The sequence below is a fragment of the Ceratotherium simum genome, chromosome 4, assembly GCF_057802395.1.
Source record: "Ceratotherium simum simum isolate JZ-2026a chromosome 4, ASM5780239v1, whole genome shotgun sequence".
Lineage (NCBI taxonomy): Eukaryota > Metazoa > Chordata > Mammalia > Perissodactyla > Rhinocerotidae > Ceratotherium > Ceratotherium simum.
The window spans coordinates 84,815,486-84,839,014 of NC_141903.1; positions in this window are offsets into that span (position 1 = coordinate 84,815,486).

Below are 23,529 nucleotides of genomic sequence, written 5' to 3' on the forward strand. Positions count from 1 at the left end.
TCCACATCTTTTTGTCTTCCCATAAACCTACACATTTCACAGCCTTACATATTTGATAAGAGATTCTCCTAACACTGAGCAATAGGTGAACTGCTGGGTGTAAGCTTCGTTTTGCAGTAAGTTATTTGGATGGATAAAAACATTGTGACCATCACTGACACTAAAGATAATGTAACAATTAACTCAGGGAAATAAAGATAGCACTTGGTTTTGTTGGGTACCCTTAGCACTCAAAGCTTCAGGATGCTTAGCCCAGCAAGCAGCAGTTAGAAGTTCCTGCATAACCTTACTTAGACTGTCCTCCATCTTGGGGCTATTTAATGTATCAATACATTTTTAATTGCCATCAATAAGAAGTTGAAACAAAACTAGTCAAAGCCCAAGTTAAACCAGAAAGGAGAATTTTGTGACGCTCTGACTCCAAAGGTAATAAAATCAAGTGTATTGTGCTGACCATCAACTGCCAGGAAGACTGAGTCCCAAAGTCAACTTGGCAATGACTCACTCTGCAATCCCAGGTGAGTCACTTAAATCCTCTGCTCCTCAGTTTCCTCACTTGTATCCCTTTAACATGTATGCAAAGAACTTGCAGAAGAAGACTTTTTAAAAATGACCTTTTTTTAAGCATCTGAGTGGGAAATCATTTTACAGGAACAAAGAAAAGAAACTTTTTTTAAAAAAGCAAACTTCTAGCCTAGGTTGATTTTACATCAGTACCCAATTACAGTCTGTTGCCATATAGGGTTAGAAATCAGCAGTCAAGCGAAAGTGAAGTTCCAAGAATCTGCATTGTTAAAGTGCCAGCAAGCAAAAGGTAGCTTGTCATGTTTCTAAACCACTGGCAAGATGGGAGCAGGCTGAAGCAGGCAGCTAGTTAAACTGTAGGCAGGATGTGACAGAGCCCCAGGGTTAAAAGGAGGAGGTAAAGTCGAAATGGGATCTATGGCTTAACAAAGTGGTTAATTGTCGTCACATGATTCAAATATGTTTATTTCTTAAACACCCCAGACTGTGGCGGACAAGGGGCCTCTTTTTAGGTACAGATGACTATTAACAACAAACAAGGAGAAAGGAAGAAAGAAAAAAATGAATGCAAGAAAGAAAAGGATTGTGATTATTTGCATTGTCAAAAGTGATCAACAATCAATTCTTTAAAGGCTGTGAGAACAACATTTCACCATTATTTTCCAGCCCCAGCTACCAGCAGAAACTCCCTATAGAAAGAGGCTCAGATCAGCTACACAGACAACAGAGAAGGAAGCTGCTTGCCGGCACCTTCAAGACGACAGACAGCCAACAGGGCATTCCACCCTGAAAGTGTACGTGTGATTACACAAAACCTTCACTTGGTCATTTTTTAGGTGTTTTAATAACGCTGATGCAAAATAAGAGTAAAATTACAGGTGCCAGTTCCCAGTGTAGAATGCTGATAAACAACTTACCATTTTGCAGTGGCTGGTCACATCTGGAGCCTTTTGGGATGCAAAAGTACTGGAAGGATTATTGCAAAACTTAAAGACACTTTTGCTGCCATTACTTTGTTTTTAACCTAAATTAGTGAAGGATTTTTTGGGGGGTGGAGAGGGATCACTTTTTTAGAAAGTCATAATGCTTATATCATAAACTTATTTAGTAAAACACTAAACAAATAGCAAAATGGAAAAGGGGGTAATGTTTAGAGTAGTTGCTTGAAAACTTTTCTAAATTGACCTTAAATAGACAGAGGCTGGTATAAAACTGTGGACTAGTGGATTAGGGTTTATTAATTTTGGTATGCTATTGAATTTCCCAATTTAAATAACCTGCTTAAACTTTATTTGTCATTGTTGATACCTCTCTTTACAATGTTGAATTAGCATGTAATGTGCACAGCGTAAGAATAATAATATAAATAAAAGTGCATTGTTCTTATTCTTTATGGAGTTATTGTTTTCCATAACCACAAAAGAACATTAACATAAGAATATGATATATTATAGTTGATATTCTGACTCATTTTTAATAAAACTCTTCTTTTAGAACGTAAATATTTCTCTATATTTTATATCCATTTTAAGGCTATTTAGACGGATGGAGAGTCTGGAGAGGGTACCCTTTAGAAAAGTATGTCATGATTCTTGCGTGTTATCCATCAGGTTACTTGAGAAATAATTATTCACGTGTATAGCCAGTAGGGCAGGATCCTCCTGCTCTCTTTGCTTTATGTGCCCCTCGTTGAAAACATGCAATCCGAGTGTTAAACTGCAAACTGGTCATAGGCACTGAAGTCTGGCTTCCAGGAGATTATTTGCTGTATCTATCATATAGGAAATCAGACATTTTAATGAACGCACATGTTTTTCTATAGCGTTACATGGACTGACAGGGCAGGAGATGTCTGAAATGATTTGGTTAGGCTCATCATAGTCCTCCAGAAATCATTTCTTGTGATATCATGTAGTACATTTCTCATAGGGCTTCCTTGTCAAGAATATTCCTCTTTTAAGCTAAATAACAACTTATGGAGCTTAATAGATTTTATTACTGAACATTGAAGCAGTGTGCTGGGTATGTGAAGCATTCCAGCTTTCTTCATGCAAATGAGCAGATATGCTTAACAAGCCAATCTTGAATTTATGTGATGAAAAACGCCACTCTGTCATCTTTCCTGTTAGTACTTGTAGACACAAGCACACACCGGCTTGGACATGTATTAGCATCAGATGTTACTGCACTGAGAAAGTAATTTGTTGACCAAAATATGCATATCAGAATTAAAGGGGGCCTCTGTGGCACTCTCTTCAATTCTAGTCCTTTCTGCCTAAAGTCTGATTTTAAGCCCTATGTATTTCCTCTTTTTGACAATAATGCAAGAAACTTGCTGGCTGATTAGATCAAGAAGTCAGAAAGAGTTTTGATTTTGTTTTTTTTTTTTTTCTAGTTTCCAAACCCTGCTTACTACTTTGGAGTTGTATTATGTGGTTTGTTGTAAAAAAAATAGGACTCACATGGTGAGTGAGGGGAAAGAGGAGATGACATTTGCTGAGTACTTTATATGTGACGAGCTCTTTCCGTAAATTATCTCATTTATTCCTTACAACAAACTGAAAGGGAAATATTGTTATTCTCAATGTGTAGATGAGGAAACTGAGGCTAAGAGAGGTTAGATAACTTGACCAAATTTACAGAGCTCATATTTAGAGGGGCCAAAACTTTCATCTGGGACTAACTCTAAAATTTATGTTATTTCCATTTTCTGTGCTACCTCCTATGGATTCTGAAACTTCATAGAGGGAGGGCCAGAGGGAGAGAATTCCTTTAAAGGGTAACACCTCATATTGTTTGAAGCACATTTTCAAACCTTAGTAAAATTATGTGCTGCAAATTGAACCTGTTCTTGAATCGTCTATGGTCCAGTCTGCATTTTACAGTTGGAAATGCATATCTGGAAATAGTTCCATCTTGGTAGCTACAAAGGACAGTTGGAAACTTTTGCTTTTGGTGTAATAAAATCTATAGTGTTCTTGGTAATGACCTTTTCAATTGTGGTATTAATGATTTAGCCAAATTTCTACTCATTGCCAGGAAGAGAAAGCCACTCAAGGGGAGTTTAACATGAGGTTAAAATGGGCCATCTTCTGGCCATCCTAGGAAAAAAAAAATCAGTGTACGGCCTATGGACTGGATTAAGAACTAGACGTAGAACAAAGGTACTTCTCATTTCCCCTGCCACCACATGGTTTACTGTTTTTGCTTCTCTCTATACATCTCCTCCATTCTCCAGCATTCTCTGTCTACTCATCAGCGTGCTCATCGTTGAAAATGGCCACCATAGATCCAAATTTAAGGACACTCTAGAGTCTCTTGGGAGATCTGATTCCTCACTCCCATTGAGTGTCCTTGGTCAGATGTCCACTGGTGTCTCCAGGGAGGGAGACACAAACATGATTACTGTGCCTACCTCTTTAGTAAGGGTTACAGGTATGGGCAGTTCCTAGATAAAGGGGCTCTGAGTGAAGCAGGCACTTCAAATACATCTCCAACCATAAATAAAGAGCATATGAACATGACTTGAGAGTTTTGGGAATATTTTCATATAGTCTCCTTTGATTTGAAATTATTTATCCCCACTTTACACTTAAGGAAACTATGACCAACTGATTGAATGGCTTGCTGAAGGTCATTTGGCAAAGTAAATGGAAGACCAGGACTAGAGACCAAAGCCTAAGTCTCTCCATCATATTAGACTGCCTCTTTGTCCATGGAAATGGACACAATTTACGAAAGACAGCTGCCGTTGTGGTGGTTTTAAATCTACAGTTAATTCACAATTAGCATCCGTGAATGAATTTGCTAATTTGAAACCACATTGGGTTTTAGCTTCCTTTCATAGTACCACATTTTTGTCTTGTACCTAAAGATTAGTACTGCACTCCACTGGAAGCTTGTGAATGTATTTTCTTGTATTGGTATGGTACGAACTTGTAGGAGTTATGGATATCACAAAAAGAATAAGTTGAATAGATTGTTTTGGGCTGTAGAGTAATTGTAGTTCAATTTTGCACAGGTAATAGAATATGCCTTTAAAATGTCATGTGATAGTTTTGTGGAGCGGGAACATTTTGGTTAAGGGAAGCACAGGCTCCATAAAGGTGGGGGATGTCCTGAAGAACTGTCTTTAAAATGCATGGAGAAATGAACTCCTAGTCAGGTCAGACGCAGGCATGCTTGTGCCAGTTTTTTTCCATGACTCCTGAACCTCAAACCAAAAAGCAAGAAAAAAAAAATTGAGTGAAAATGCTTGGAGTTATCCTCTCTGCCCAGAGATAATGCAATTTCTCTGTGCTAAATTCTGTTATTTTTTTCCAAAATTTAAAGAAGTGATAACATTTTAAAGATGAAAGGAATTTATTCCTGTCCTCGAGAAAAGTCTAGTGTAATGGACAAACTGAAATGCATCAAAATATAATATGTTTCTTTATTTCATTCCTAATGGACTTTTCTGCTGGCAATGACCACCATGGCAAGAAAGAGATGGCAATTTTTCATGCAAGGGCATTACAAATAAATTTCTGTAGTGCTTTAAATGTCTGGAGAGGTCTCTAGAAGTGGACCTTAAATGGTTACACAGTTAACATTCAGATATCAAAGAATTCAGCAAAATAGAAACTGTTTAAATATTAAACATCAAATTTTCCTTCTTTCAAATGACTAATAACTTAGCAGTAAAAATTGTCTTTGAAATCTTGCCATCACAAGGTCTCAGTCAGGCAGCGGATTTTAAATAAAAATTTGCAAGCAGTTCCTACTTAAGCAAAATTAACATCTGAGCAAAGAGGAATGACTTAGTAGCCTGCCCCAAACTCACCTGGACCAGACAACAGTCCACCTCCTTTGCAGCACAGGCTCCTCCTCTGTGGAGCTGCCTGCAAAGCGAAAGCGCCCAGGATCGATGCTGTCAGGGAAATGCGTCTGCACAGAGGCAAGGCACTAATCAAGTTCTCCTGCAGCTGCTGACCTAGCCCTCAACACTAAAAGAAGAAACATGCAGCCATGAAAGAAAAGCAGATGGTGCACAAGGAATCGGAGGAAAGGGAAACAATAAAGGAGGAATCCCTGGGCTTGAAAATAATGGGGCAGCCCAACAATAAAAATCCCTTTGTCCATAGTGATGAGGAAATATTTTGTTAAGATGTTCTCAACGAGACTCGCCACATGGAGCGAGAGGCAAAGGGTAAGGTAACCTGCTAAGGCTGTTCCTGGGGAGGAACTAGAGCCTGGGTCTCAGTTCCCAAATGGCAGCCCTGTTATTGGATGCAAGAGGGAAGGTAGGGCCCAGTCAAAAGTAGCAGCAGGAGTCCAGACCCTGGAGGAGTGAGAGTCAGGGAACATCAGCACATTTTTCTGTACCTGTGTCCCCCTGAAAAATATTGCTTCTGCTTGGTTCTCAGGAGAACACTTATAGAGAAAGAATCATAACATCACAGAATCTTGACGCTGACCATAACCTAAGGTTTTCCAGTCCAACCACCTTATAGACAAAGAAAGGGAGATTCAGGAAGATCCAAGTGCTTTCCCAAGGTCACACACAAATTAGGGGCAGAGAGCTAGAAAGAACCAAAGTCAATTTCTCCTGGTTCTCAGGACAGTGCTCCTGGAGTTCCAGTAAATTTTCCACAATTCTGAAGCCCTTTTAGCTATGGGCTCACGTGGGAAATTTCATTTCAATAAGTAGGTTAAAATGAAACACTATGGGATAGTTAATAATAAAACTGGTTTTCATAAATAATGACTTCTATAGGAAATATGACTCCTATCAATTAACCTGTGAAGTACATTTTGGTTTTGCAAATGATGAGGCCATTTTGTCCCCTGTTGGATGTCAGGGATCCTTTTCCAGATATTATCACCAACTGGGTTAGGTGTTAGACAGCACAGATTGACACTTGAACTAGTAAAGTTCTACAGTGAAAACAAGGAGTCTGGAGAATCTGAGTAGCATTGTAGACGGTACCACTGCTTCAGAAGCACTCACTTTATTCCCCTCATTTATGTGATTAATGCTACAAAAACTACAACGGTTGTCAGGAGTCAAGAGAGGAATGGTTTGCCTGGAGGAGTCTGCATGTTGAAAACCTCTGCTCTGGAGTCTTTAGGCAAGTGTCTCATGTATTCATACCTAAAAGAATGACTGGATCATTGTAGAAGCAACCACCTCTTTTTTTTCAAACTCATGTAAAAGATTTCATTTAATTCATGAATTAGTAAGGAAACCTCTAAGACATTACAACGGATTCAAAGGAGAATTCACAATACCACACATAGGTGGTCAGATAAGGTGTGTTGAAATGAATTTTAAAATAGATGCAAAAACAGGAAAAATGTGCTAATACCCACAGGCAAATAATTGGTTGCATCCCACCAGACACAATTTGGGCTTTTATCATCAAGAATTACATTTTTGTTGATTTTCTACAAGTGACAGAATTATAAAGTAGCTCAAAGACTATGAAAGGTGAGAGATCTCATAGAATCAGATAACCTAGAAGGATATGCTAGACATATATGCCTTGTTTTCAACTGAAGACACCTAGTAATCTTTTGGTCCACTAAAATTCTTTCACATTTTTACCTACAATTTACATTTCACAGATTAAGAAACTCAACGTAGAGAGGTATTAGCCTAACCCGGATGCTTATGTGATAGAGCTTGAACGGGAACCAGGCGCTGCTTGACTCCAGGGACACTTCTCATAACCTAGAGGGCAGTAGTTCTCACCTGGGGATGATGGTGTGTCTCAGGGGATGTTTGGCAATGCCTGGAGACATTTTTGATAGTCACAATTTGCCTGTATTTGCTGGTGCTTTTGGCTTCTAATGAGTAGAAGCTAGGGATACTGCTAAACATTATACAATGCACAGGCTACCCTCCACAGCAGAGAAACTACCAGTTTTTGAAAAGTATCTGCTATTAAAAGCTGATATTTCCTTTGGACATATGTAGGTTATAAACAACTGTGAATCTACATGACAAGACCACCATAAAAAGCAAAAAGCACAATTTTCAGAGGATCATCTACTTAAGAATATTCCGCTAGTGTGTAAATCATTACAGAATTGAAAGGGCTAAGAGCAACTGGTAAAATTCAGTGAGAACTTGTGGTAATTGGCACAGTACAAACACTGACTAATAGCATCACAATAGTGTTTATTCAACTTTCTTCCTAACAGGCACTGCTTAGGAGGTGGGTGGTCATGCCAGGGAAAGTATTCATTTGGCAATATTATTATGAAACTTACCTACATTTGGAAATAAAGGTAAATGAGAAGTATATATTTCAGCATCAGATGCAGAATAAGTTAGATTCTGGCATATAATTAACAAATTTTCTTTTAATACCTACTATGTGCTAGATGTAATGCTAGGTGCAAGCGATGTATGAAGACAGAAATTTATGAGTTAGTGGGGAAGATGAACATGCACATAAAAGATTGTAATGCAGCATAATCATTCCAGGATCCTCAGGGAAAGCAAGGTTAAGATTGCGAAGAGGAGCGAGGGGAGGCAATGCAGAGGACTCAGGCTGATCCTGGGAGGATGGACTAGGAGAACAGGAGTAGAGGGAGGGGGGATTCCGGGCGGATGGAATTGCACTGTTCAGAGGCATGAAGGTGAGAGAGACTGGTGTGTTCTCAGAGCATAAGTGAAAGGGTGGGAAGGGCAAGGTGATTCATGTAGGATGACAATGAATCAGGAAGAGCCTCCTATCTGCGTTGTTTCCAGTTTTTTGGCTATGATGAATAAGGCTGCTATGAATATAGTACAAGTTTTTTGTGAACATATTTTTTAGAATTTCTCTTGGGTAAACACTTAGGAGTGGACTTGCTGGATCATAAACTAGATATATATTTAACTGTATATCATACAATTTTTCAGAGTGCTTGTACCATTCTACACTCTGACCAGCAATTATGAGAATTCCTGCTTCACCACATCCTTGCCAATATTGGATGTTGTCAGTCTTTTAAATTTTAAGTCACTTTAGTGGATGCATAGTGGTATATTAGTGATTTTAATTGGCATTTCCCTGATGATTAATGATGCTGAATATATTTTAATGTATTTATTGGCTATTTATAAGTCTTCCTTTCGTTTCCAAGTCTTTTGCCAATTTTTAAAGTGTGTTGTCTTTTTATTGTTAAGTTGTAGATGTGCTTTATGTGTTTTGGACATAAGTCTTTTGCCAAATATATATGTTGTGAATATTTTCTCCCACTCTGTAGACTGCCTGTTTATTTTCTTAACAGTGTCTTTTGATGAGCAGAGATTTTTTTGACTTTGATAAAGTCTAATTTATCAATATTTCCCTTTTATGATTAGTACTTTCTCTGTCCAGTCTAAGAAATCTTTGCCTACACCTCATCATGAAGATTTTCCCCTATATGTTCTTCTAAACACTTTATAGTTTTAGCTTTTGTATTTAAGTCTATGATGCATCTCAAATTACGTTTTCATGTATGATGTGAGATAAGAGTCAAGTTCACGTTTTGCACATATGGGTATCCAGTTGTCCCAGAGCCATTTACTGAACAAAACCGTCCTTTCAACCCCATTGAATTTCTTTGGCACCTTGTGAAAATCTTTTGACTCTATAAAGGTGGGTTTATTTCTAGGCTTCTCTATTGTGTTCCATTGATTTATCTGCTATCCTTTTGTCAATAGTACTCCATTTTGATTTTCATAGCTTTATAATAAGTCTTGAAATCAGGTAGATTAAGTCTCCCCACTTTGGTCTTTTTTTTCAAAATGTTGTGGCTACTCTAGGTACTTTGCTTTTCCATATATATTTTAAAATCAGCTTGTCGATTTCTACAAAAATGCCTCTTGGGATTTTTATTGGGATTGCATTGAATTTATAGATCACTTTGGGGAGAATTGACATCTTGTCAATATTGAGTGTATCAATCCATGAACTTGTTGACTTTTATTTAGGTCTTTTTTTCAAATCTCTCAGCAATACTACATATTTTTTCAGCACAGAAGTCTTGTACTTCTTTTATTAAATTATCACTAAATATTTATAATGTTTTTGGACACTATTATAAATTTCATTTTCCAATCCTATTTGCTTTTTTAAAAAATGAAAAATCCTCATTATTTTCTCATTGTGGAGAATATAAAGATATAGGGGAGAAAGCATCAGTTATAATACTATCATCCAAAGATAATTGTTATTAGCATCTTGGTGCATATCCAATAGTCTTGTTTATATGCATACCTACATACACATATTTTAAAAACATAAAAAAATAAAAATTAAATTTAACCAACACCAGTATAACCCAAGAAGTGTTAAAACAAAACCCTAGACCTACATTGGGTTGTCTTTTTAAAAATCCCTACACACATTCATTGTTTGGAAATCAGAACACATTTTTCTCATAGAAACATGTTTAAATGATAGGTTATCAATTCAGGCCAAACAACAACAAAAAACCCCTACTTAACCCATAGCAGCTTTTAGGCCTCTGACACTTTTAAGAGAGCACAATGCCCACACCTTTATAAGCTTTGGGTCTCTTAAAACCCTATAAGGAGAGAGACACAGGGTGGGGCTGGTGGACAAGGGTGGAGAAGCCTGAGTGAGAGCCAGAGAGTGGTGTCGTACAGGAGTCCTGGGCCAATGCTGTCTCCGGGGCTCCTGTGTGTAAGCTTCAGAAGTCAGGTGGGCTCTGGCGGTAGGAGAACTGAGCAGTAGCAGCGGTTTATCTGTATTAATCATTCCCAAAGTAATCCTACAGGGGCAAAAATTCAGGAGGTCCAATCTCAGGGTCATCATGTTGTCCAAGAAACACGACCCAGCAACTAAAAGGTAACCTCAAAATGATTTAATACTTGCCTCTCTCAAACACTGGGCTGTCAATTACATAGTCCACAGAACTATTTCGTTTAAATCTCCTTTTGCTCTCCTGTTGGACTCATCCTATAGTTTTTCTAGAATTCTCTTCTCCAAACCTTGTAAAACTTTTTTCCTAGCCATATCCCGTGCGCCTTTTTTCTTCTTCTCCCACCCTCTTTCTCCAATTCTGTGTTTCCTAAGCCCAAAGAAGCATCCTAGCAATGGCAGAACCCGCTCTCAGCAGATAGGGGTGAGGGATGTGCTGGGAAGGCCTCCACATAACAACTTCCATAGCATCTTCCTGAACGCAGTGTTCCTCAGTCAGGAAGGGCCTGTGTAACTGGGAAGACTTCTGGGAAGTCCTGGAGGTTAGGGAAAGATAAGACATTCATAAGAATGAATTTCTACTCCTACGTGTAAAGATAATAGATACATAAGAAGGTAGTCTAGAAGCAAGTCATTGTCAGGAAATTTTCGTCCTATTTCCTTTGAGCCTCCATTATTAAACTACCCACAAACTGGCTCAGCCCTGTGCTCAGAGGAGGGCCTAGGTTTGGAATTCCTGGGGAGTTACAGGTCAGGAGGGAGCTGCTCTGGCAGTGCAAAACAGGGAAGCTGGAACAGTGGCTGCCCATGCTGTGTTGATCTTTTGGTCTGATACTTGTTTTTAGTTTCACTTTCTTTTAATTATGGTCTTTCCGTATCTGACCTGAACAGCACCATTCTTCTGGTTTGTTAGTTAATTTTAATGATAACAGCATATTACCACTCGAGTAGCTTCTCAGGTCACAGTGTATTGCAGAGAGCAGATCGTTAATTAAATGGTAATGTTTTCTGAATTTGGAACTAATTCCTAAAGTTAATAGTTATTAGTTACCTTGAAATTAAAAAAAAAAAATCATCAGTATATAAAATCAGTACATAATTAGCAAGCTGCCCTCCAAGAAGCAGATCACGTCACACTCTGTCCAAAAGGAACAGCTTTGCTGACGAGGCACTGACATAGTTAAGAGAAACCATGAATCACGAGGGGCCAGGAAAATGGTGCTGCCCGGCTCACATCCAGAGGCAGCATAATTTATGAAACACTGAGGACAGTGGGAGGTAGGCTGTCAGAAATGCTAAGTTCTCTGTGGAATTATTACATTCCCTTTGAAAGATTCGATGTCATTGAAAGGAGGTAATCTGGGGAAGCTTGGAGGTTCTGTGCAATTGGGAAAAGTGCAAAGCTGCTTGGAAACGAAGCCAAATTTCTTCAGCCCTTTTCCCACTGGAAATCAGGCCCGAGGTATTATGAAAACAGACTTTCTTTTTAAGCATCAAGAGGAAATACTGCAAGGAGGACGCCCATGGCACGTGGAAACTCCCGGATCCACCAATACCAGAATGGTCAGAGCTATGCAGAAATCGCATCGACTCCACCTTTAAGATCTATGTTTTCTTTATCCCTCAGCACACTTTTTTCAATTATTTAAGATCATACATTGTCCATGGGTTCAAGGGAAAGAGAGAATGTAAAAATTAACAATATATGTTGATGACTGGAGCAAACATAATCAGTCATTACATTTATTATTCCTTTTGATAAGTAATAATTTCTAACATTTATCATTGGGTGCTTACTAAGTGCCAAAGACAGTGTTGAGTGCTTTTCATGAGTTATGTTATTTAATCTCGCCATAAATATAAGCACCACCTTCAATTTAGAGATGGGGAAACTGAGGCTTAGGGAGGCCAAGCAACTTGCCCACGATCACACAAAGTGTCAAAGGTAGAGCCTATATTCCAGGCGTTTCCTTTAGCTTTTATAAAGGTATCAAGTTTTAATCTAATAAAAAGATTAAAATGACTAAATCTACTTGATATTTTGGAATGGAATATGATTCACCTTGAAGAAGAGTACTCTGGATTTTGGCATAGCGGACAGGCGATTTCTCTTTGTCAAGTCATTTTTATACAACTCCTGTCTGGTCCATAATGGCTCTGTGGCATGTACTCTCTGAATATAGATGAAATCACTCTGCTGTTAACGCCTCAATAGAACGTTTCCTCAACAAGAGAGAAAGTTGATTCAACTTTGGAAAGTGGTATCTGTAAACTATTCCAAAATCACCTCACGCTACTCTCAGACCCTTTTTCTCTCTCCCTGTTCCTACACTCAGCCTGTCCATTAGAACTGGGATCATAAAGAGATTTCTTTTAATGGGTTGTATTATTTCCTGTCAAGTAGCCATTTATTTCCTTGGAGGTCCATTGTACCCACCATCCATTTCCATGGGGGTAGGTAGTCCTGTTTCTGAGGTATTTATAAGAAATTTTATAATCGTTTCTATGGCGACAGAGGATGAGAACATAACTTCAAGCCATTTTAAATGATAATGTCCCAAAACAAATGCACACGATTTTGTTTACTACCTGGCCACTGCGAGGTCTAGGGTAACTTGGTTGGCAGTTTGAAGAAACATTTTACTCCTCACTTCTTTGCATCAGGCAGCTACCTGGTCAGAAAATTGATTTCCAAACACACGAATGGCCACAGAGCAATTTTAGCAACAGTTTTAGCTGAACCTTTGCGGTAAACAATGCCATTTCCTGGGTGCAGAGTGATTGGACTTCAGAATGAACCATCAAGCCCACAGGCAAGCTTCGTGCAGGAAGCAGGCCTGCTTTCCAGGCTAGGAGTGAAGCTTTGCTCTTCTGAATCAAATATCAGAAACAAGTCTTTCCCATGTATGTATGATAACCAGAGTAAATAACAGAGGTCCCTAACAAGGGAAGCCTTTCAGTTCAGCTCAGTTCAACAGATGGTTACGAGGATGCAGAGTGGCATTATGGAAAGGGAGCAGGCTTCGGCCTACCAAAGCTGGATTCAAACCCCAGCCTCGTTTGTGGAGCCCTGAGAGAATTACTTATCTGCTTCAAGGCTCTTTCTTCACCTGGAAATTAAAGACAATAATGCCTCCACTGGCAGGTGTTTTAAGGATTAGAAATAATATATATGTAATCTGGGCCCCATGTTCCTATCTCGGAGAAGAAACAGAAGCTAGGAATAGTCAGAAGCAAATTATATCCTCTACTTGGGTTTCTAGGAGCCCAACAAAGGAGGCCCTGTTCGTAATCTACAACAGCACTCCCTAGAATAACCTCTCCCCGTTCTCCTCCCCGAAGTCCTGCCTTCAGAGGGCTATCCTTTCTCTCCCCTTCCTCCCACCTCATTAGCTCTGTTTCTCTGGCTCCCAGTCTCTCAGTTTGTATCACAAATGTCCAGGAATCCGGCAAAAGTCTGATTCCCTTCAGAGGGATGAAAATAGATACTGGAGAGCAAAAGCCAGAATTCTCTTTCGATGGGAGTAAGGGTGTGGCAAGGGCTGTAAACACACACTACAAAACAGGTATGCTTTGTCATACACACATCACGCTCACCTCAGTGCTGGGAACCTGGTAGGGCCTCAATAAAAATGTTCTAGATTAAGGAGCATCTACAATGTGCCAGATACTTCTCTCATGAGCTTGGGGACTAGAGCACCGTAATGAGTAAGACAAGTTCCCTGCTTCAAGGAGTTCACAGTGTAGAAGTTATTCTTGAATTCAGGTGTCTATTTTAAGTAGCTACATCATCACTAAAACAATGAACATGCACTCAGTTATTTCCATCCAATATCCTAGGCAGAGTAAAACATTTACATGGCATAAAGGACAAATCAATATATTGGTTGTATTCAGAGAACTAATTTCAAAATGACCAGGCAACATTTCTTAAAAAATAAAAACAAACAACAAAACAAAACACCTCATCAAAAGCAAGTTATCTAAAAAAGACAAAATCATCCCATTTGCAACAACATGGATGGACCTTGAGGGTATTATGTTAAGCAAAATAAGCCAGGCACGGAAAAACAAACACCATGTGATTTCATTCGTATGTCGAAGATAAACAAACATATGGACAAAGGGAATAGGTTAGTGGTTATCAGAGGAGAAGGGGGTTAGGAGGTGTGCTTAAGGGTAAAGGGGCACATGTATATGGTGATTGACAAATAATAATGTATAACTGAAATTTCACAATGTTATTAACTATTATGAAATCAATAAAAAAAGAAAAGAGAAACCAAAAAAAGCAAGTTATTTAAGAGATGCATCTACTAGTTTTATATTTAGCAAAAAATGCTATTTGTGCATGGTATGATAATTGAAGAGCTATCAATGTACGTAAATTACGTCATTGGTTCTTATCAATTATGTCATCCATTCTTGGATGAGAATGACAATCACAGAAATTTCATTCATTAATTCCTTGTTTCTTTCCTCTTTTATAACTGCCACCCTTTTCTAGCCCTAAATGGGTTGTGGGGTCTAAAATCAGCTACTTATTAACCGTATTTTGCAGCAGATAACTTGACCTCTCCTAAGCTTAAGTTTTAACATCTGTTAAATGGGGTTAAAGTTAACAGTATCTCATGAGATTGTTGTAAGAATTAAACGAAATAACGCATCTTTAGTACCTAACACAGAGTCCGGCACACTGTGCCAATATTCAACAAAAGGTTGTTATTATTACTGCTGTTATTATTGTTGTTTATTATTGCTGTCGTACTAATTTATTCTAGGAGCTGGGCTCTATGAGGTACAAACAGGAAATAGCTTTATTTTTAAATTTCATTGCCTTCGAACATGTTCTGTCTTATCTCCCGTTCCTGCCCCTGGATGACACTTCAGACAGATTCTGTGTACTTTCCTGTTACTTTAGGCTATTAGACAGCAGCGTTGTTTTCAGAATTTATTTCCATTTCCCATCCAGTTTAAAGCTTCTTCCCTCTCCCCAGCTCAGGCCTGGACAAGAAGACCACAGATCACTGGAGGGAGCAACACGGAGCCTATTCCTCGACCCTCCTTGCTCTACCTTCTCTGTCACCTGCTCTGGCTCCTCCAGGATGAGGAGTCGGGGCTGAAAGGGGTGGAGGAAAGTAGGGGAGGAGGGAAGGTAGCTGCTGCTCCTTTAACTTCTTTTTTGGTTCTCTCTTGACACGCTCTCTCACATGGCTTCGGTCCTAGCAACCGCCCAACGTTGGCCCTTTCTTTCAAGGAGCACATTTGTGAGTTCTTCTGAGACTCTCACCCCCTACGTCCCCACTGTCAAGAAGGTCGAACACTGCTCTGTTCTCCCAAGAAAGTGATACTCTGGCCCAGCAGGCAGTCCTGGGACCCAGCTACCTCCTGGGCTGTCTATTTGGCTTATGAGAAATTCACCCCCCTTTTCCTATCAGATTCTGGAAGGGCAGGCTCTCTCATTGCTGTTCTCTGTCCCTGTCCACCTCCAGGTGAGAGTCAGGCATCAGCCTCTCTGTTTCCCAAACTCCAGGGAACATATGATTTGAGAGGAGAGATGAACCACAGCACTGTTCACTTTTGCAAATTCCCTTACATCCCAGGCTCTCCTCATCCGCTTCGGTTGACACCCTGGGACAACAGGAAAAGTCCCATCCAGCATCTTGTCACATTTTCATTATGCCTGAACTTTTACAACAGTCTCCTAATTGGCTTTTCTGCCGCCTATTGCCCACTATTTCATTCCATCCCACACCTAACTACTAGATTACTCTTCTCAAAAAACACTGAGTCTTGTCATATTTCTCTTTTCAGTCCATCACTGTGGCTTCCACAGGTTGGCTACCATCCTAATAGTCCTTTCAAAAATAAAAGAAAAAGCTTAGGGTCCCCAAATTGAATGTAATCCCAGAAGATTAAGCCAGATATCACAGCAGTAGAGTTTCTGGGAGTCCCCAAAGCTCCTGTGTCACTGGTTTGCTTCCAACTGCTTATTATGTCAAATAAACTCCCCAGGCTACAAACATGAACTCCACCAGCTCAATACAGTATTTACAGTGCGATCAGGGATTTCTGAGGCACTAGAAAGATGTCTGTAATATACAATTCCAGCTTCATTTTTCATCAAAATCCTCTAAATTTTTACGAGTGACCCACTGGCTGAACATTACCCAAATCACTTAGAGCTGGTTTCTCCAACAGCCACGCTCTACATAGAAAGTGCAAAGTGCAAATTCTAGAGAACTAGAATTTTGGAACTCAGAGAACCTCTAATTCCGCTTTCCTATTTCACACATGACAAAATGGTGACTCCGAGAGGTTCTGACTTGCCCCGAGTCACTAGGTCATTTGAGGCACAACCAGAATCAGTACTCAGGTCTCCCGACTCCTAGAGTCAGGCTGATTTCACCATCCCAGGTGATGGGGTGACAGTTGGTTTCATTTCTTTGTAAACCACTGTCCAATTAGTCCCTGTACTGCAGAAGTTTGCCCATCTGTAATGGAAAGGGAATGTTCTTTCTAAAATTGGTATTAAATACTTCTCTAATAACATGTAAGGAGAAGAAAATTATAACTATCAAAAAGAATTAAAATGGACTAAAGACACAGAATTTGTCTTCAAAGATGCTGATGGATCTTTTTGGTAATTAAAGGTAAGGCCCAGGACATACCCTGGGTGGGAAAGGCTGAGACAAAACAAGCCAAATTGCTTTGAATAATAAAGTAACAGGAATTTTCCATTTCCAGTGAGGATTGGGAGGGAAGTATTTTGGCAGACCCAGGATTTGGAGAAGAGAAAATAAGGGGGAAAAAAGGTCCCTGGAGATGGGGAGAGTGGGCAGACCAGAGGAGAAAATGGCTAAAAAGAAACTCCCTCTGGCCGAACACTTTAGAAGCAAAGAAGTTTTATATTCAAATGTAAGTGCTTTGCTGTAGTATACCGTCATCACCCTTGTGATCACAAATCTTCAGTGAAAAGTCCATTATAGACAACAATGAGTATTAGAAGTGCCTTGAGGAATGAAGGATGAGGCCATTTGCCTGTGCTTGGGGCAAAGAGGAGTAGAGAGGGTAAAAATATCATGGAAGATCCTGACTGCTGGGCAGCTGTGGCAAGTAGAATAATAACCCCTCAAAGACATCCAGGTCCTAATCCCAGGAACCTGTGGATGTGTTACTTCCATGGCAAAGGAGAATTAAGGTCGCTAAACAACAGATAGGGCGAGGCTCCTAGATTACGCAGGTGGGCCCAATATAATCACAAGGTCCTTAAAAGTGGAAGAGAGAGGCAACAGAGGAGGTCAGAGTGACTTGAGGTGAGAAGGACTCCACCTACGACTGCTGCTTTTGAAGACGGAGGAAGGGGGCTGTGAGCCAGGGAAAGTGAATGGCTCCAGAAGCTGGAAAAGACAAGGAAATGGACCCTCCCCTCAAGCCTCTCGAAAAGAGTGAACATAGCCCTGCTGACACCTTGATTTAGCCCATTGAGACTTATGTTTTGGACTTCTAACCTACAAAACTGTAAGATAATACATTTCTATTGTTTTAAGCCGCTAAATTTGTGGTAATGTTTTACAGCAGCAATAGAAAACTAATACGGTTGCCTAATTTAGATCTGATAAGAATCTTAATATTTATATTTAACATAAATGTTTGCAAGTCCTTCAGCTTTCTGGGTTGAAGCCTGTGAAAACACAGAGCTGGCCCCAATATTTCCAAAGATTTCCAAAGTGGTAAGGATATTCTACTTGTTGGTTGTCCCAGACAGTTACTCTGTGATCAAAGCTTTTGATTACGTCCTGAATTAATTATTTCTACGTGATTTATGTTGCCATTCAAGGCCCTATACCGGCTTGCCTCAGCCTGCTTTTCGTACTTCATCTCCCACTGTTTCTCTTCACAAATCCTATACTCTGCCTAATTGGACCATTGGTACCTCAAATATGCTCCTCTCTACTTTCGCTGGTGCTGTCTTGTCACCTGGAAAGCTCGATCTCCCCTTCCCTGCACCCTGGGTTAATAATCTGCTTGTCCCTCGCAGCCTAGTTTAAATATCACCAAATTTCCAAGGCTTCCCCAGGTCTGCCCTCCTCAGAATTTCCCCAGCATTTTGTTCTAAACTCGATGACCATCTGTGATCATCTACTTGCAGCTTGGCCATTTGAGTACATCTCCTAATTCACTGTGTTGACTGGAAGCTCCTTGAGGACATCAATGTGTATTGCTTATCTTTATATCCCCCACAGTGCAGAGCACAGTGCTGTTCACATCAGAGATGCTCAACACTAGTTTGCTGAATGGGGTCATGAAACATTTTTGTCCAAACAACTTATTTAGAGTGGAATCCATTGTAATTCACACTATCAATACCTACCTACCTATCTTTTCTTTTTTTCTGAATGCTGTGGTTCAAAGTTCAGAAAGGAACAAGTGGATAAGGTGAACACATATCCCCTTGTCCAGGACAGTCCCAGTTTACATCTGTTGCCCTCACATGGTTATTAATAGTGCCCCTTTCATTCCAAAAGTGTCCCAGTATGGATGATGCCCTGGATGGTCAGACTGTTGGAGGACATAGGCTATTAAGGCAGCATCTGGTTTTCACCCTTTCCTGAGAATGACAACTGGAAACCAGTCACTCCCACCAGACGTCCTCTTTGCTCCAGCCGTTTGGCATGCCTCTCCTGTCTTTTCCTTCCATGGTAGCCATTAATGCCTGAGTCCACCCCTCCTTCTCTCAGCTTTGGCCCTGCTTCCTACCCTTAGTTTGGCCCAGGGGAGTGTTAGCAGGAGCAGGGTTTGAGGAATAAGAAAGAGGAGGGCAGGACAAATCTACAGGTTAGTTGCTCTCTCGTCACTCTCACCATTCATGTGTCCCCAGCCCCATCATCCTAGTCTCTTCTCAGTGTCCCCAGGCATCATTCCTATCCTTCATTGTTCTGTTCCTTATTCTTCAATGTCTGACTCTTGCTTTATACGTCCCAACATCCATCGTCGATTTTAGCTCCAGACCGCTATCACAGGAATGATCACCAGTATCTGCCCTATTCAGAGTGACTCCCAATCTCAGAGCAGCAGAGATGCTCCTGTCATCTCAAATTGTAACTCAACATATTTTCCTTTCCAAACGTGTTTTGGGGAACTCTAGTTTTGGGTGTTAATATCTGTTACTCAATAAAAGGGTTTCAAAGTCAAAGAAGGTTGATGAATTCTCAATGGAACAATTTTAAGCAGTTTTCTTTCCTGCAGAACTTCTTAAAGCCTTTAATATGCAAAAGTACATTAGGAATCTCTGAGTGGGATACATGATATGTAGTGTTTCCCAAACTTATTTGACCTTGGAACTTTTTTTGTTGAAACTTTCTTGAAAGAATATTCTTCTATGAAACATATTTAGTCTTAAGTAACATATTTAATTCTTGTGGGTTAGGCATAGGTTCTCGTGAATTGACACAGGGAATATAGGCATTATTGTTCTAGTGGGACACGCATTCTAAGTTCTACAACTGTATTTTTGGAACACAGCATGTTGTGAAGTAGACAACCGCAGGTAAGACCTTCCAGCTAAGAACTGTGTGATTGTCCAGAGAGCAGAGGCAGATGACCAAGTAGAAAGCATCTGGGACCACAGGTCAGAAGAGCTGGTGTCTGGGTCTCAGCTGTACCGCTATCAGCTGGGTATTCCTGAGCAATAGCCAACATTTTGTCTCAGTTCCTTCATTATAAAACAGAGTGCTTAATGACGATGTTAAAATAAAAATATATAATACCTGCTTTACATAGCTCGCAGGAATTTTTAGGAGGATCCAATGAGATCATGACATAAAGGCACTTTGAAAACAGTATGGCTCTTCTTACTAAATACATATAAAAATACCATTTCTTAATTATCTTGGTTTTGCAATACAGATAAGAATACAAACCCAAAGATAACCTTCAAACTTTATTTATTTATTTTCAAAACACGTCAATCCAAATTATTTTCCCCAACGCTGGTAATAAAGAAACATTCATACATTTTTTCTCTTTCTGGGTCTTCTTTCTGATGGAAAAGCAGTGCAGTGGCCAAGACAAAGATGGAATCAAGGGGGCCGGCCCGGTGGCGCAGCGGTTAAGTGCACGCGCTCCGCTGCTGCGGCCCAGGGTTCACTGGTTTGGATCCTGGGCGCGCACTGACGCACCGCTTGGCAAGCCTTGCTGTGGCAGCGTCCCATATAAAGTGGAGGAAGATGGGCACAGATGTTAGCCCAGGGCCAGTCTTCCTCAGCAAAAAAAAGAGGAGGATCGGCAGATGTTATCACAGGGCTGATCTTCATCACAAAAAAAAAAAAGATGGAATCAAGGGAAGGAAGTAGAAGTCTGACATTTAATAAACTGGATAATCGGGATAAGATAGGCCATTGTCATATTTGAGCTTCAAGTGGAGTCTGACTGATTTGGAAACAATGCAATTGGGGCAAATTCCTTCCTTAGATTTTCAGGCAACTTTGGATACAAAGTTAACAGCTGTTATTAGCATTCCTATTGGCAAAAACTGAGAGCATGCCTCAGCTGACAGAACCTAAAACATCTGTGACACCACAAACGTTTCATTCCACAAAAGAGCAGGAATATTAATTACCACACTTCTCTATTTTTCATCTCATGTGATAGTGCAGAATATGTCACAGGGTCACAGGCAACAGCAACATGGGTCTGTTTCTTGGCCCTCTCAGCTCCAGGAGTGGAGTAATCTATTATATTATCTCACAGCATTCTCAGTATTCTTGAGCAATATTCAACCTCTTTGGTTCAGGAACTGACTTAGAGGAGGAGGACTCTAAGTAACCTGTTAAAGTATCATTTATCTGGAAGACTGTAATATTCTAAGCCTGGATCAGCAATTAAGTTTAATTCCTTGCTGTATTTGTTTGAAAATGGACCCTGTAGCAAAAGTGGATGTGCTTTACCAACAATTTTTAAAGTAATTTTTAAAGTAATCTCCATTGTTTATCACTTTACTTATTGAGATAACATTGTTTTATAACATTACATAAATTTCAGGTGTACATCATCATCATCGTTATTATTTATCACTTTAATGGTAGAAGTCATGGATGATTCTAGGAAGGTGAACGGTACAGGCAAACACACATAAGGAGGGGTGCTGCCTTGTCATAGTCATATATGCATTTAGGTTTAGTGGCTACTTGGGGAATGGGAATTTCTCTGTTGATAAAACAAATTAGCATCTAAGTTAGAGACATTTCTTTAAATCATCTGGTTACTTTGTCTCACCAGAAACTGTACTTTAGATATTCCTTTCTTTTTGTTACTTTTATCATTTGATACAAAGAGAGTAACATTTTATGAGCAAGCATGGCTTACATGGGACTCCTTCCAAATTGTTTTTTATATATTACTTTCTTTATTTGATATGCTTCTTTTTAAGCAAAGGATCTCAAATTATATCCCACAAACAAATTCATTAATCTGAATACACGGTGAACCACTTGTTTGCCATTTCATAGGTACAATTACTCTTAGTATTACCCACAGTGATTCAGTGTTAAAAAAGGATAGCAGAACCCAGTACTTTATTTCTTTGTTTTTGGTTTTACTTTGACCACTTAGCACATGCCACCAATTTCTAGGCATTAGACTGAATTTTTCACCAGTGAATTAATTAGGACAAATTTTTTGTTATAGTTGAGGAGGGGGAGTAGACAAAACAGAGAAATAAGACTGAGAAGAGTTGAGGGAAACAGGTTATTTCATCTTTCAAAGATAAAGTTCTGTGGCAGGAAGCTTCTTGGTACTCATTAGGAACACAAGCCTCCATACATGCACGGAAGAATGGGGAGCAAAAGGAATTTCAATTACTTTTTCATGAAATCTGACCCAGAGTTGAACAAAGAGAATTCTAAAGCTTTTGCATATGCCACTTTCAGGGGGGGACATCAATCTTTTTCCCCCTTCTCTGGTGTTGCTTGAACAAAAAGAATTATTGAAATTGAACTTGTTCAGGTTTTTATAAATCAAGATGTCGACAAATACAAGCACTAGTCTAGTTACAACGAGAGACTGTAGTTTAAATAAAACTAATGCTGTTTCTTTTTTTTAAGCTCTACAAAGAACACATTGTTTATTCTTGTGTAAAAACGTCATGTAAAGAAGCTCTCTGTCAGGTACTCTATTTTTATTTAGTTGTTTCATAACTCAATTATAATGTTCCCCTCTGTCTAATAATTAGCATATGCAGAATAACAAAGCTTGAAAACCTGTTCTTTTCCCCACTGTATGTCAGTTAAATTTCCAAATTGTTATGGAGAACGGGTTGCGCCTGTGTAGGTGAGCCATCTTTCCCTGCCGCTCTGGCAGCTTGCCCCTGTGCAGTAGTTGAGGGTCAGCTCTTGGAGAAAGGCCCAGCCAGAGGCCTGAGCAGGGACTTCCTGCCATCTGGAACTGTCTGGAGCACAAGGAAAGATGACAGCAAGAAGCACTCAAATGCCTCCTCTCCAGCTCTCCCAGGAGGACCAGTATTTCCCTCAGTTCCACAAGTGGGGAAATTTAGCAGTCACTACAGTCACTTGATGCACTGGTTTTGAGCCCTGGATTTGGTTGTCTTTCATGCCTAGGTTTTGGTGGCCACTTACCACCTTCTGAATACCCTTTCTATGTCTGAGGAATTCCCCACAGTATGACTCTGGCCTCTCTACTGTATACGCCCCAAATGCACTTTCCCAGCTTCTCTGACAGCAAATTTGTGACCTAGGCTCAGCCAATCCGCCTTGCTTGTAGGAGAAATTGTTTTGGAAGAGAACAATGAGAGGAAGTAGGTGCCTCACAGAATCCACTCTCTGGCAAAAGTGGCAGTGGAGGCTTCTGGCTCTGGAGGAGGGGAGTGGTGGAGGTTCCGGCATCCAGTGTCCAGCGCTACGAGTGTTCACTGAGATGAGGCGGTTGGGGCCACAGGGACCTTCCTGTGGTAACTGTGACCTACAGTAATTATGCCTAAGACTACGATCTTCTCTGCAATAAAAAAAAATTAAAGGCATCTAATGTAATTGTTTGTTAGACACATACATTCTGAAAATCAAAACATTTAACTTGATTTGTTGGAATTTTTTTAAAAGTTATTAAGATAACTTTTAAGTGTATTATTTTCCATAGGCAACTTATACAGCTTGTGATAAATAAACTCAAAGACCAAAGTATTTGTGGGAAACTAGTGTGGCATGGTTAGCCTTCAGATATTTTGGGGGCACATGAGGGTTCATATTTACTTTGAATATTATCGTTCACCCATTTCTGAACGTCTTTCTCCCTCTTCCTCCACTCTCTT